General features: G+C 47.6%; 1 protein-coding gene across 1 annotated transcript in view; it reads left to right on the top strand.

Moving 5' to 3' along the window:
- Positions 1-14987, top strand: part of sev (receptor protein-tyrosine kinase sevenless) — a 163105-nt gene that overhangs the window by 43650 nt on the left and 104468 nt on the right. The gene's annotated exons all lie outside the window — the stretch shown is intronic.

Genomic DNA, 14987 nt, shown 5'->3' with positions numbered 1-14987 from the left:
TTTTCGGTGACGAGCTCCAGATAGGATTGCTCCTTGGTGGTGAGACGTATCGCTCTGTACTCGGAACAGACCCGTAATGCGCGCCTGACGACGCTTGTCATGAGTCGGGTCGTTAGGAGGCGAGGGCACGAGAATGCCCTCTATTTGTGAACCGTCGTCTGGTCGCCTCTCAGCGTCCAAATCTGTCAGTATTTCTCAGATGTTGACGCATACTCGACTCGAGAGAAGATTGAAAGCATTTCCGTGCCTCGAGATGGTTTAGACTGCGCTAGAAAATTTCCGCATGCTTGCATCGTCTTATACATTTGCTCGGGATGATTTATGGCAGTGAGCCTTGCTGCGTCAGACGGAGAGACAGAGCGTGGACACAAGGCAGACAACTTCTTTGCGCGTCACTAATGCATCGTTAAGTAGAATTAGTGATTACACGTCCTAATAATGCGTCGTGATGCAGGAAAGAAACTTCTGAATTACACAGATAGACTAGAAGAGGCGGGAAAAATAGATAAGTATAGAAAAGGGGCAGGTTCAAAGGTAATGAAAGGAGAGAGAGAGAGAGAGAGAGAGAGAGAGAGAGAGAGAGAGAGAGAGAGAGAGAGAGAGAGAGAGAGGAGAGAGAGAGAGAGAGAGAGAGAGAGAGGAGAGGAGAGAGAGAGAGAGAGATGAGAGAGAGAGAGAGAGAGAGAGAGAGATGCAGCTCTTTGCTCAACTGCAAATTAAGTAAGGAATGAGGACTGCTACTGTCAAGACTATCCAGTTAGTCGAACGACCTATCCGAGCTGGCGTTTACTTTTTGCGCCTTTCTCGACTTGCCTAACTCTGTTCGATTCGTGAACCATTTTTTGTTTTCTCTCGCTGGTGTCCTTATGGAGTAGTTCCGTTTCAAAATATGCTTGACTTTTGTTCTCTTAAGGATTCGTCCTCCAAGGAGAACCTATTATCCTCTTGCCGCTTTCCTTCCCTCGTTTTATTTTCTTTCGTATAAATCTGCTGGCTTTAATCTGCTGGCTTTTTTTCTTTTTTTTTTAATTTTGACGCATAGTTCAGCTGTCCTGCCCCCCCCCCCCTCCCCCCCCCCGGGTTTTTTTTTTTTTTTTTTAATTTTGTTCACTTAAGACTACCGTTTTTCCTCCTTCGTTCCATTTCAAAATGACCTTATTTTTGGTGAGTTTTGTTGATTTTTTTTGTTTGGTGTTTAGTTTGTTTTACCTGCAAGCAAATTCTTACATCCTAAATCTACTTACTGCCCTGGCTTCGGCCAAACGGGATGAAAGGCACGGATTAGAAGGATCCAAAGCGTCTTGTACGTTATTTATAAGAAATTCGTCATATGTTTGGCCGCTTATATCGGGTTAGTCTGAATCTGGGAGTATGTATTTACTCCTTATTATCAAGAAGCCGGTCATAAAATCAGTTTTTTCGAGGTAACTTCCCCAAACTGCCACAGTTAGAGGTTTATTGAACTAAAGCTAGAGGTTTATCCAGCGCAGATCTTTTCAAAGCCTCTCAGAAGCAGCAGAGCACAAGCGTGCCGACACTAGCTAAGAGTAATCGTAAACAACTAATCTCGTACTAAGCCTCCAAATGTAGATCGACGTGATGTTTAAGAATGAGAAAAAAAGCTCGTTCTATATGTATGTTCGCGTATATAGAAACGATTATGGTGGCGATTATTGTTATGCCTTCGGAGCAAAGCGTTATCAGAGGAAAATAACTCTCAGTTTCACTTCCATTCTTCGCGCACACGCTGAGCACGTTTCCTCTGCTTTTCAATCGGCGAGCAGTGAGACAGCACCGGTGCTGTGCAATTCTCAAGCGACGCAGAAAAATGAAATGGATTAAAAAATGCAGTTGAGTGTCTAGTTTTCCCAAACCATATAGGCACTGAGCGGAGCTAGGCACCTTCTCATCCACATTTCAATTCTCTCTCTCGCCCTCCAACTTCCTACTCTCCTCTCCGGCCTTCACGTGGGCTTCATCGAGGAGTGGTCGGCCACCGCCGCGTCCCCACTAGTCTCACAATGGGCGTCCGGGGTTCGCTTTGCCGTATACAACAACGTGCGGCGCCGTGCCCCGCTGAACTGGGTGCTTCCATCACCGCTCCCAGGAAGCTGCAGAAAGGAGAGTGAGCGACTGCTGCGCAGGCGTTTTCAATAGGGAACTCCATCCTCACCCTCTTCGGGCGGGCGCACTTTTCGGTACTGCGCCACTTCCGTTGCTTTGCGAGGCGATGGGAACGGTCAGGGCGGAAGTTATATCCGGCCCGAACGACCCCTGGAAAACCCCTGTGGCCTAATGGGTACTGTGTACAAGCAGCGTAAAAAGATGCGCTGCGTTCCACATCTTGTATGGGTTGTTTGATCATCACTCATGGGCTCGTCACATGGTGGACAGTATGGACGGACGAACGGTCTAATTGGTGCGACATAATTGCTCCTGTCATCGCGTCAGCAGCCCCTCTCTTTATTGTTGTCATCGTCGTCGTTGTCATCTTCCGTCACCGCATCATGACGTAGCAGTGGCGGCTTTCTCCGGTTCTCAGAGAGAAGCAGCGTTGTTTGTTGTTGACAGGCCCCCCGATGGATTACCACTGGTGCTGAGCTGAGGGAGCTGTATATACAGTATATATAGCCTGTCGCTCGCATCCCGTTCTTTTGTTGTCTGCGCGATCAGGAAACAACGCCTTCGATTGTTGCTGCAGCCCGGAATAAACTGCTCTCGGCGTGGGGACGCGAGCGGCGGTTCACGACCTAGAAGTGCGTGCAAGGGAGTAATGCGATTACTTTGATCTTTCTAATTACAGCTATTAGCTTCCGAGAGCTACGATCAACTTCACACGGCTGCGTTTTTAATGGGAAGCGGGGCTGTGCTCGTGAGCAGCAATTTGGGTGTCTAAAGCTGCTATCTCGCGTCCATAATTTGTTCGCCTTCCGGCACTGTCATGAAGCGTTCAATTTAGGCGTTTTGATCTGACGCCACATGTTTCTACAGGTATACTTCGTCGATGATTGCTTATCGCATTGTCATGCGACTGCACCAAGAAATCTTTCCAAAGGGACTCGTAACGTGTGCCGGCTGCAGCTTTCTTTCGAACGATGCCTCGGTGGTTATGAAGCGTTCGGCTGCTGAGATCGAGCTCACGCGTTCGGTCCTCGCCTCGGCGGCTGCCATTCGCTGCGGGGGTATTGTGAAAATGCCGCTATGCTGACATTTCGTTGCACGTTAAAGTACTTCCCGCGGACTAGCTAATCGGAGCTCCGATGCGGCGACACTCGGAGCCCATAGTATTGGCACAGTAACATTCAGCGTTCCAAACCGAAGGATGACAACATAAAATTGACGAAAAATTGCGTACAGTGCTCAGGCTGCTGCATATAGGCGGAAGTCACGTGTCGACTAGGTTAGCGCGAATCAGTTAAAAAAAAAAATAAACACAATTTTGGTGTCACGTGATTGTTCACAAGTTCACAACTAGCCTTGGTTAATTTTCTGCACACGTTGACGCATACAGGCGCGTAAACTATCCATATTTCCTTCTGCAGCAGTGATGGAGTGAACTCTGTTTCATCACGACAAGCTCTATATACTAACGTCATCAGTCAAGCATATCTTTTTTCCTGGATAATCTGCAGCCTTGTATAATCCGCTCTAAATGTCAGCGAGGTAAAGTTATTCTTCACATCAAATTTAAGCGAAATATCAGCAGAGCCAAGTGCTGTACGCAACGTGGGTCCGAAGAAGCAGCTAGCAAAGCTCTATTGGGAAACCTTGACTCATATATATGATTAAAATGAGTGGCTCTACTAAAGTGTCGGCTCTAGTGTTTAAATACCACCTTCCTCTTATATAATGTCGAGTATCATAACTTACTTGTGCAGTGACTAGTTCATGCGCCAGAACCCTGCAGTTCAAAAGCGGAAGACCCTTCTATTAGCGTGAAAACTACGTCTGTCCTTCGCATACAGGAAGAAACGGAAACAATGTCGGGCTACTTCCGGCGCGTGTCTCCCTCATTGTCTTCGCTCCGACGTTTATCTTCCACTTCCACCCAGCAACTGTAGGGCATCCTCGTTTGACGTGCTTCGAAATGAAAAGAAGCGAAAATAAAGAACACACGGGCAACAGCCGTGACCCCATGGGGCGTCTATGCCAGCGCCGGTCCTACCGCGCACTTTTCGTCTCCATCGAGTCCCTTCCGCCATACGCCTGCACTCCGTTACGGAAACACGGGTGGACTGGGGAGTAGCGGAAATCTCAGCCTCCACGCCCGTCATACCTTTACTAAGCGGGCTGCTTAAATTGGCAGGAAAAAAACGGGAGCGACCATGGGACAGGCGTTTCAAATTGGTTTCGGCTCAGCTGCCGATACCTGAAGCGTATATATTCCCCGACCGGACGGAAATGGTCAGCGGGGTGGTCTCCTCCAGTCGGCTAATTGCGTCATAATGCGCGCGCGTGCCCCTCCCCATCCTCCCTCTCTTCACTCTCGCATTCACAAAGTTTAGGATAGTGTGTTGTGCAGCGCTTTGAATTGCGGGCCAGCTGCGAGCAACGGCGGATTCGATTGACGCCATCTGGAACGATGCCTCCCTGCGTCAGTGTGTGCCACTGTTGTTTTCTATGTCTAAATATATTTTTATTGAATGTGCATAGAGGTTGTTGCGCTCCACTGATCATTCTGTCGCGTCATGGGTTCAGACAACAGCATCCGCTGTTTATAAGGAGGGGAAGGGCGATGTTGTTGCCAGAGGGAAAGGGACGCCGAAGAGCCAATGCGTGCACCATCTGTCACGCAGAGTCCCGCAGCCACTGCTAATGCCGACTAACATCGTTCTATGCTACTTCCTGCAGAGATTTCGCAGATTCCATGATTGATCATCGGTGAGTTTACTGCGCTTCTCATTCTGTAGTTCTAGCGCGGTTTTTTGTTTTTGTTTTGTTTTGCGGACTAAGGCAGGTTACTGCAATTCTTACTCATGCTCGCATTCCCGCCATTTCTCTGTGCGCACTACTGAACAAAATTCTTAGCAACAAACACGATTTGTGGTACTGCAAAGCCATCGCGAACCACAAGTTTAGACAACATTTCGGATTTAAGCTATAGCTTCGTCATACCTTTACTATCGCCAAAGGTTTACTATCGCCAAAGGGATCGCCAAAGGTTTCATGTCGAGCCTGTAGTCTGTTGGAATGTGTACGAATTCTGTGTCGAAGGCTTGCGAATCGTAATTAGCGAGGTTCAGGACTTTAAGTCCTGCCTTGTGTTCTCTGGTTGGTTCTAAGGATATTTGCTGCTACCTCATAGCTGGCTACTTATGCACTGTGTAGTTGATGTACCAAAATGTAAAATGCAACAAAATTGTTAAAAGGGTACGCCATGTAAATTAAGTGACATGGCAAGACTCGTACCCGAGGGCTTCACTGGTGGCGAGGCTATTTACAAAGACTTGCTGTCGATCATCATGAGATAAAATCTTAACAAGGCTTAACCCCTCCCGATCTTAACTGTCACATCCGTTGCTCAGATTGCGCGCTGAGAGAGAGGTCATACTCGGACAGCGTAATGACCACTGACAGGAGTCAGTTTGGCTGCCCGACGGATATGCCACGGATTCAATTAAGTATATAAATGGTGCTCCTACTGCACGTGTGTTTTTACACTTCTTGGTGTCCGCCGAAGCAGGGCAGGGCCGCACACACGCACGCAATTGAGGAAGACCCGTTTTCCGCTGCCCTCTTCCCGTGGCCGCGAATTATCCGCCTTTACGGCGCTGTCGCGATGCTTCGATGTTCCTTTCCCACGCTCCAAAATCTGCTCTCCTCTCTCGTCTGGCTGAGAGCTGAGTCAGGGCCGTAGATTGGGGTTTCCGACACCGAGAGGCCTCGGACCTTGTTACGGTCTGCGGTGAGCTGCATGTGCTTCTAACGCTCGGTTGTGTTATGCTGGAATACAACTATAGCCCTGTATACCATATACAACTATAGCCCTGTATACATGGACTCAATAGAGTCGGGTCGAGTTAGCCTGTCGAGTAAAAAACCAGTTGTCGGGTTCATGTATACGCAGTTGGGTCGAGTAAAATAGGCGCGGAGCGCGTCGCATTAACTCGCTTGACCCGCTTGCCTAAAAGCATGTAAGCGATGTCGAGTCAGGAGTCGAGTTATGGCGAACTCTTGGATCAAAAAGCCTCCGGAGCGGCGAGGAGCGTCAGCTAAGTTGAATGCTTTTTAGCCCTCATCAACGATAAAAAATAATAATCGAAGCTCTCGATAGTAAAAGGCAGCGGAATCAAATACGAGTAGAAAGCTTGCACAATAACTTCGAATCACGACGCTATGCGCCGTTGCGATACTTACTCGCTAAAAAATGAGTTCATGTAGACACCAACCGGTTCGAGTAATGGTGACGAGCTCGGTTACTCGACGCTGACCCGACCCGGTGCTGTCGAGTCCATGTATACAGGGCTTATGTGGTTATATACTGTTGGGAAGCGCTTGGGTTCGACTCGTATTGAGTGAATATCGCCGAGGAAAGGCGATAAAAAAGAAGATCGAAGTTAAGGTGCTTGTTACGGACAGGGAGAGAGAGCTAAATAAAATTATAATTAACATTGCTATTTGGTTGGAAAGCATGAAGCCTGTGATATAAAAGGTACTGCGGGCTCACAGCTGCTGTCGTCTGCAGCATCCAACCAACGTATTCCTGGGGAGAGAGAAATGATATGCCGAAAGAACAAAAAGAGGGGCGCGAGACTCGAAAATTTGAAAGCGAACTTTCAGAGCTTGCACGCAAGCTTAACCAATATATTTCTCATGTTAAAAGTTCGATAGTCGCTATCATATAGGTAGCTTCATGCTGAACTCTTTTGATCATGAAGCTTCATGATTAACTTTAAAGGTATGAAGCGAGAACCGAGGTTTCGAAAGGGCCGGGGAGGTTTTATATCCTTTACACAGGTGGTGTGTTTGGTAGAAAAAAAAAAGATAGATAGCTGTACGTGTTATCTTTAGTTAACTTAGAATTAGTATAGTCATTCGCATCTCACACCCTGCCACCACTGACTTGGACCTCGTCAAATTTTAAGCGAATCCCCGTGCCGCCCTCACATCGGCCATTCGTTCTTTCCAAAACTGATGGAGCAAATGCTGCTTGAAATGGTTGCCAAGCTGTAAAGTAAAAAGTAAAAGCAGTGCCGGCCTCAAGGGCCACCGGAATGAGACGCGAGTCTGTGATGGTGTGTGTGCGTTGGCGTCTGGCGTAGGTTTAAACTCAGTTATGGCTTTTAAAGCTCGTGGTCCTGAACATGCTCTAGGACTGCTTTTGGACGTTTGAAAAGGGTAAGCTCGTGTGGAAGGAGAATGGTGTACCACCACCTGTCAGGAGTGCGTATGAGAATCCACGTTCTTCAAGTGCAAATAATTAGTTTCCCTTCATTAATTTGCACTCTGCCGATGGGCAGCGGAGCTCAGACGCCATGTGTATCTGTAGTGTGGCACATGATTGGTAGAAGTGGCTTGAATGTGTATTATGTATTTCGGCGTTGCTATAGTTGGGGAGTTGGCGTGTGTATGCTAAATTCAAGGGGATTAAAGAAAGGTTTGGCGCCAAATAAGGGACTTGGACAGGTGCTGCTGGTGGAGGGTCGGAGAAGAGAAGTCGCACAGAGCCAAGCTTTGCGCTGACCGTGCTGCAAAGAAGAGTAACCGCTACGCTTAGCGCTAATGAAGTCGATCAGGCAGGACAGGGTCACATGAAGGGCGAACTTCGCGCCAAGTGATGCTTCACTGGTGATACAATGGGAAAAATGTTTTCCTCTTCTAGCGTTGACCTCATCTGGGGCTAAGCGCGTGGGAAATGTGTTTAGCCCAGCTCTGAATAAAGCGACACGTATTTGCAATAACGTTCTTAGGCTGAAGCTGCTCTTGCGCCATAAAATCTCATCGCCTTTATACGCAACAATAGACGCATTAACAAGTTCGAGGTGAGACAGTTTTTATACCCGATCCCGTTTTTATACCCGGTTTCGAAACCACAGATTCGCCACGTCCGTGAGGTAGAAGAGGACGTTGCTCATTTTGATGGAATCGTCCCAGCGGTTGTAAGTGCTGACGCGCTAGAAAGAGGCCAGCCAGTCGTCAACGTCGTGGTCGTCGGTACCACTGAAGAAAGGTGGGTCACGGGGGCGTTGTGCCCCGGGACAGAAGATGGTTGCAGGAGTGGCAGGGATGGGCGTCGATGGTTGGCTGGGAGCGTCCTGCATGGTTGTGACCGAAGGCGGTAGCGTGCGGTTCCGAAGTTCCAGGGTGAAATTTGCGAGGAGGACTGGGGCGACGACCGAACCTCCACCAAGTGTAAGGTGTTTATAGGAGCACCAAGACCGCAAGCAACGTCCGCAAACCAAAGCGACGGGGGTAGCGTTCTTCTTCTTCTTCTTCTTCTTCCTTGATATTTGGCACATACCCACGAAGGGGGATTGGCCAGGGTTCAGTGTGGACTGCCAAATGTCCTACACAAACTGAATTAGTGTAATAAAGTAATTGACAACTAAACAAAAACAAAAGGTTTTAGATCACAAAAGTTATTGAATGAAAAAATATGATGCAAAAATTTGTAGTTTTGTAAATTTGGAATGCAATTAGCAGGGGAATCTGTCCGTAGCTGTTATGTAGTTCTAATCAACAGGGCAGTGCCAACAAGGCTCCGGCTCCACTTCGTCTACCTCTTCGGGTTGGCGCGCGAGCTGATGGCGATCGGGATTATATGATACTTATTGATGCGCAAGTATCCTTATTTAAAGCCCAAGAATTCTCTTCCCTTATTCGTCACCGCTCTTTGCGTGGCTACTAAACCACATTACAAACTAGAAACAATATGAGGGAAGAAGTTCACTTCAGGCTGCTACGGTCGCATGAGCTCGGGTAGTAAAAAAGAAATGGCCACCCACGAGCTTCATCACCTTCACAACGAAGATTATTGATGGCCGCGCTCATTTTGACGCTTCCTGAATGCGAGGACGTGAAGGGAATCTGAGCGACGTCAGCAGCGGATTTTGGGTGGAGAGGGAAGGCATACGCAGATGCTGAACGAAAGGGATGCACGGGACGACCATTTGGAATGTACGGAGTTCGAGGAAACGTCGGAGGAGTTCATCACTCCGCTATTGTGACAAGTACCGCTGTTACAGAGACTCAGAGCTAACGGTAATAAAGATTACTGTGCACTAACACTCACTTCAAATTGCATTGTCATTTATGTCGACGCCGCGGAATATTCAGCAAGACGTGTTGCTGGGCTTGTTGGTGTACAAGCCAGCACGCTTCGAAAGATATTGACGTACCGAAGACTGCATTCGGGCTTGCATTTATAATGTGAAAAGCGCCATAGAGACGCTGGTCATCAAAAGCTTTTTCACATCTGCCACAATAGCAAATAATCTTGGACGAAGAAGAGTGACGGGGCGCGCCATGACGGAAGCCAAGACTACGTATAAAAAATCAGTCGCGAACCATTCTATACGGGAAAATGCTTAGACAGCCTCATCTTATTTGCTCGAGCTATAGCTGTAGCTCTACCTGTTCGGTTTCAGAAAACTGTACGACGCATTCCACTTCGCAGACTATAGCGACATCTGGTCTTTGTTCTATAGCTGCCTTTTCTTGGCGAACCATGCACATGGAATTCAGCATATTTCTTTTCTTCTTTTTTTTATTTTTTACGTCCTGCTTCTCAACAGAAATGTAAAAAAAAAAAAAGCGGACAGAGAGAAAGAAAAAGAAGGGGGGGGGGGGGGGGGGGGGACCCTGTTGAGCAGCATAAACCGCTTCGTTTTAGTGGGTCAAGTATGTTATACAGGACAAAAGAGTTTCTGACCATAATTTCAACAGACATGAGTGGGCCCCATTGTTTAACCACTTTTTAACCAACGAGGATTTCCGTGGGTAATTGCTTTCCCTTTCTCCACTGCCACTGGTGTACAATGGTGTCAATCTTGACAGTTATTCTTTTGTTCTCTGGTCTGACAGAGATGAAAACGTCCACATTTTTTTTTTTCGTTTTTTATTACATCGTTCTAAGCCTAAGAACATGGAGGTCCTTTCTGTCCTGTCCTGATTTCTGGCCTGCTTTATTCCAGTCAAAATGCAGAGTTTAAAGAGCTGTCAGTATCTAGAAATGATAAATAAAATAACGCTTTTACCTCGACTCAAGCAGTAAGCCGCAGATCTGCAATTGGTGGCTTTAATTGTCGCGCACATTGTCGGCAGCGGTAAAGGCCACAATTAAGAGCCAGCCGCTGCGCAACGCTCATGACGTTCGCAGGCATATAACTGCGGACTAAAGATTTCACGCGCTACTTGTCTTCCCTGCAGCGGCTTTGTGCGCAGTGCTGGTTTGCACCTACAGAGCCCCACTTCGCGCTCTACAGTGAAAGCAGCCTACATGTACCGTTTTGCATATGTTCTCCATACATACCAGCGACGATGGCATAAAATTTGACCGAGAAGAGAACGTTCAAGCGTGTATACGGAACTCGGGTGGTGAGCTATTTTTTTTTTCTTTCGCTTTTTCTGTTTCCAGCAAACCAACATTTCTCCAAGTAATTTCAAATAAAAATAACGCGTGCGACTTGCTGGGCGCTTTCCCCCCTGTTTTGACCCCATTGGAAAGTAAATACCGCACTTAACTGATTGTAACGTGCATCTAAGATGTTCTCTATTGACCTTCATTTGGAGCGCACGTTTTTTCACCGCAGTAAAAGGCGTGTCCATCGTAGGGTGTCAAGACCGATACCTTTCTCTTAACTCTTAGGCCCGTGAGAATGTTATGTGGATGACATCCAGATGACGTCTCCGTGGTATCCAGTATGTTATCGACATCATGAAGCCGCCGATCTCCACAATATACTCTGTGTGAAAACGTAGCATAGGTGGACCTGCTTTTTATGCCGAGGAGATGAATGGTCGGAACTTCCAAAATCACCAATTTGACTAAGTTTAAATCGGGGGGAAGCAATCGGATTGCGTATGGTGATTTTGTGTTTCAGAAATTCCAGTCGAACTTTATCGGCTGGACGTTCTTGAAGTTCGCGCTGCAGTGGCAGGAAGTTGAGGGGAACCTCGCTGCGGCTGTCACCTTTCTTTGGTGGTGAAATTACGTACTTTCTGTTGCTTGCTATGAAGACACCTGGCCAGCGAAACGTCCGGCCTTGGCATCGGCGTTGCGGCGTTGTGACCGGAAAATCACGAGCACGCCTATGGCGGGTGGTATCGGGGAGTGACATAGATCATATGTCAGGGTCAGTTCCTCCGCTCCCCACCTCCAAGCCGTCTCCTTTTTTTTTTCTTTTTTTCGGTCATTTCTGACCAACACTAGCGGTAGCGCCAGCCTGGCTTCGAATCGGGGTCGTGCTATAATCAAAGAAACACGGTACTGACGTCGGTCGCTCATTGGCCCTCCACGAAGAGGCAAGAGTGTCACGCGCAGGAGCCGATTGTTTCCCAGGCCAGTTATCCGCGCGCCACCCTATATACCCTCGTATGAGCTTCACAGGGTTGTTCGGAGGCGAGCTGTTGTTGGCGCTCGCTCGTTGCATGGTTGGCCTTAATGAGGACGGACCAGGCGAGCACAGCCCGTCGTCTCTTCTTTCTTCGTCTTTCTTCACCCTTCCCTCTCGACTCATCTATCTCTCTGCCCGACCGTGAAGCGCTGCTTCTCCCCCACTTTGTTTGTTGTTGTTTTTTTTTTTTTTTTTGCTTTTCGCTAACTATTGCCGTAATGTATGGCGCAGTTTCGTACTTTTGTGAATTGTTTCTGCACAACTTTTCGTTTCTTTATCATGTGCATTGTACTAGAAACGGAGACTGGGTTACAAAGTAACTGAAGCAATTTTTATTTGCCCGAGCCGTTCACAGTTCACCTGTTTTGCTAGCGTCGTCAAACAGACCTTTCGTTTTGCCGAACGATACGGAAATAAATCGAGGACAAGGCTCGTGCCACAATATAAGAACGGCGCTTTCCTCTTAATAACATGTAAAGTAGGGTGACTGGACATCCTTCATGAATTTCAAAAATACACGCAGAGGTAAGCATAGCTGGTGAATCCGTTTCGGCCTTCTGATGTAGACTGAGACCAGGACGATGCTGCTCGAGGGCTACATATGACTGCCACAAGCTGCGCATGAATTTCAAAGTTGAAGGTTGTTTCTATCTCTGGGCGCTCCTGCTAACGTCTCTAGCAATACAGGGAACACACAAGTATTGTTATAGATGTTCGTGGCTAACATTCGTTTTCTTTCGTGTGCGCAAACTGACAGCTCAGAACCCCGTCCGAATTTCGTTTAACTATACTACAATTAAGTTCCCGTGAAATTTCTGCTGCACGCGAACGTATGCCTCAAATACAAAGTCAGGGTAGGATTAGCAGTTTCTAAACACCGGAGCACAAAAAGGACCATAAAGCTCTAGCCAAGTTTCGCCGGAGAATGATAACGAAAATTTTCAGGGGCCGTTAACATGCTGTCGCAAGAATATTAGCGTCAAACGTATATCTGTAATCAAGATGTTGAAAAAGCACTCATTAATATTAGAGAGATTTAGTTTAGCGGACTTTGCGGCGATTGCGTAATTAGCGAAATAGCGGGTCGGAAATACGCATGCGCTGAACGCTAACAGCAAAATTGCGCTAGCGATTGCACGCAATTTTGAGAAGTTAGCGCGCGTATTTTGCGCATTTAGCGTGACAACATGGCGGCGTCCTTGCATCGGGCAGTCGTCCGCTTCAGACGAACAAGGAGTCGTTGCAGTTCCGGTTGGCATGTTTATGTGCAACGACTGGTACTGTCGTCTTTCGCTTTCACTAATCTTGCTTCGACGATGATGTGCTGGGTGTAAAGAAGCTTTGTTGTTCAAATTCGGTCTGGAATCTGGTGCTCCTAGGCGTAATGGAGTCGCCTACGACAATGCAACCGCTCTGAACGCAGCGAATTGGTTTAAAGTCTCGTTTCGGTGGTTACTACATTTTACTACTAATTATGGCTGCTGTATATTTACAATTTACGAGAACGTATTGAGCTGGCTGTGAAGTTTGCAATGCACCTCTTAAATGTTCAAAGTCTCCCTTCAAAAGGGCATGCAAGCGGGGTTCTTGTAGCATACATCCTTCAATCCTCAGAGCAGAAGAGAGCAGACGACAAGCGCCATAATAAAAATATCCAACGCCAGTGTCTCAGCGAAGTGTAACGGAAATATGCATGTACGTTTCACTGCTCATGACAATGTCGCACTTCTGCGAGAAGTGCGGAACCTGTATCTGTTTCGAGCATCCGAACACGCGCTGCGTAACAATCGTGGTCTACGCATAGCTACTTTTCACATGGTATTAGCTTTGATTCGAAGAGTAAGCGACAGTAAAAAGAAAAAAGTGAATTGTGTGAATACTCACTGTTGCGAATTTCCCCGTCAGCACACTGTGATTGTTGCTTCCGCCAGTCAGCTGTGATTGCTGACATCGCTAAACAGGTGCAGAAAATTACCAACAACGTAGCTGATAGTTTGAACCATGACGTTGGACATCACTGATGAATGCAGACCGAAGATAGGTTCCAAACCACACCAGCGGTTGGAATACGAAAGTCGTCTTAGTGCAATACAAAGCGCATGTCGGCCAGTGACATTAATTCCTTGGGCGCTGGTGAAAGTGTTTGGCACAGCAAGCCAGTTGTACAGTTGCTCAAAATCCTCTTTTCGAATTGGAACGGCAATCTGAGCAGCGCAGGGTCCACAGCAGATACACCCACTGACCATTCTTCGAGCGGTAGCGGCATATAATCGGCTCACTTCTGCTTTGCAGCGAGATTTCCAAACTAGGCTTCAAAAAAGTCAGCGCGAGCGAGCTCTCGAGCACGCGCTCACGTACGCGCTCCTAGATACAATTCTTCGTACTGCACCCATGTCAACACCGACAGATATCGTGAGTCATCCAAAACGCTCGACGGCTTAGTTGAAAAACACCTGAAGAATGTGCAGTTCAGTAGCGCAGCGCTGGAAGGGCACGCCGTCTGTGCTTACAGACGTGCGGAACGTTTAGAAGCAGAAGAACGTCTGTAGCACCTGTAGGAGCAGACGTTCGCCTGCTTCTAAACGTTTCGCACGTCTGCTTCCAAAGCAGAAGGCGTGCTCTTCCAGGTTCGTCTGCTTCCACAGGCGCCACAGACGTTCGTCTGCTTCTAAACGTTTCGCTTCGCTCGCGGCTTCAAAGTAGATTGTTTCGGCTTCCTGCGGCTCAACCTATGCATTGTTTAATTTCAGCGAACATTTTTCTTACCAGGCGGCGCTGGCAAGCACCTCGAATATATCCTCAATCGCTGATACCTCATGTTTGTGTACCGTTTGCTAAACGCTATACTAAAATTAGCTCTGATGGTGAGTCTTTTTCGGCACGCTAACTTCATTTCCGTTAGCACCGCTAATTACGCTAACGCTAAACTAAAGCTCTCTATTATCCAATGGGTCATGTGACGTTATCCGATGGCGTCATTCCATTGGAGCGATGAACGCAATGTATCGGACTGGGAAAGGGAAGAGTGGCTGTCTATAATAGCTGGCATTAATAGAAGAAAGATCTTCTGAAAAAGAGAGAAAATACATATTCGGTGAGGTGGGGCATTAGAGTATAATGTTTAGCTGATCACACCCGTTCCGCATCCTGTGATCCATACTTTCTTCCCGAAGAAGGTAAATTCCCTAGCTTGTTGCTCGTTGCGAAAAACGGACACGGCTGAGACCTTCTGTTCCTGCTCCAAAACGAACCAAACTCGCTTTTGGCTTGTAACACTGTGTAAATGCGAGTATAGGCGCACTTTCGCCGCAGGCTGCCGCTCACGCGCGTCAGGGCCAGAGCTGAACCGCAACACGCCGACGGCGACAGCGCAGCTCGCCCTCGCCAGCGGCCCTGCTCGTGCCAGACGAGGCGGCGCTGAGGAGAGCACTT

Source organism: Amblyomma maculatum, chromosome 1, assembly GCF_055883805.1.
Source record: "Amblyomma maculatum isolate TAMU_Amacu chromosome 1, ASM5588380v1, whole genome shotgun sequence".
NCBI lineage: Eukaryota > Metazoa > Arthropoda > Arachnida > Ixodida > Ixodidae > Amblyomma > Amblyomma maculatum.
This window is presented reverse-complemented; position numbering and strand designations above follow the sequence as displayed.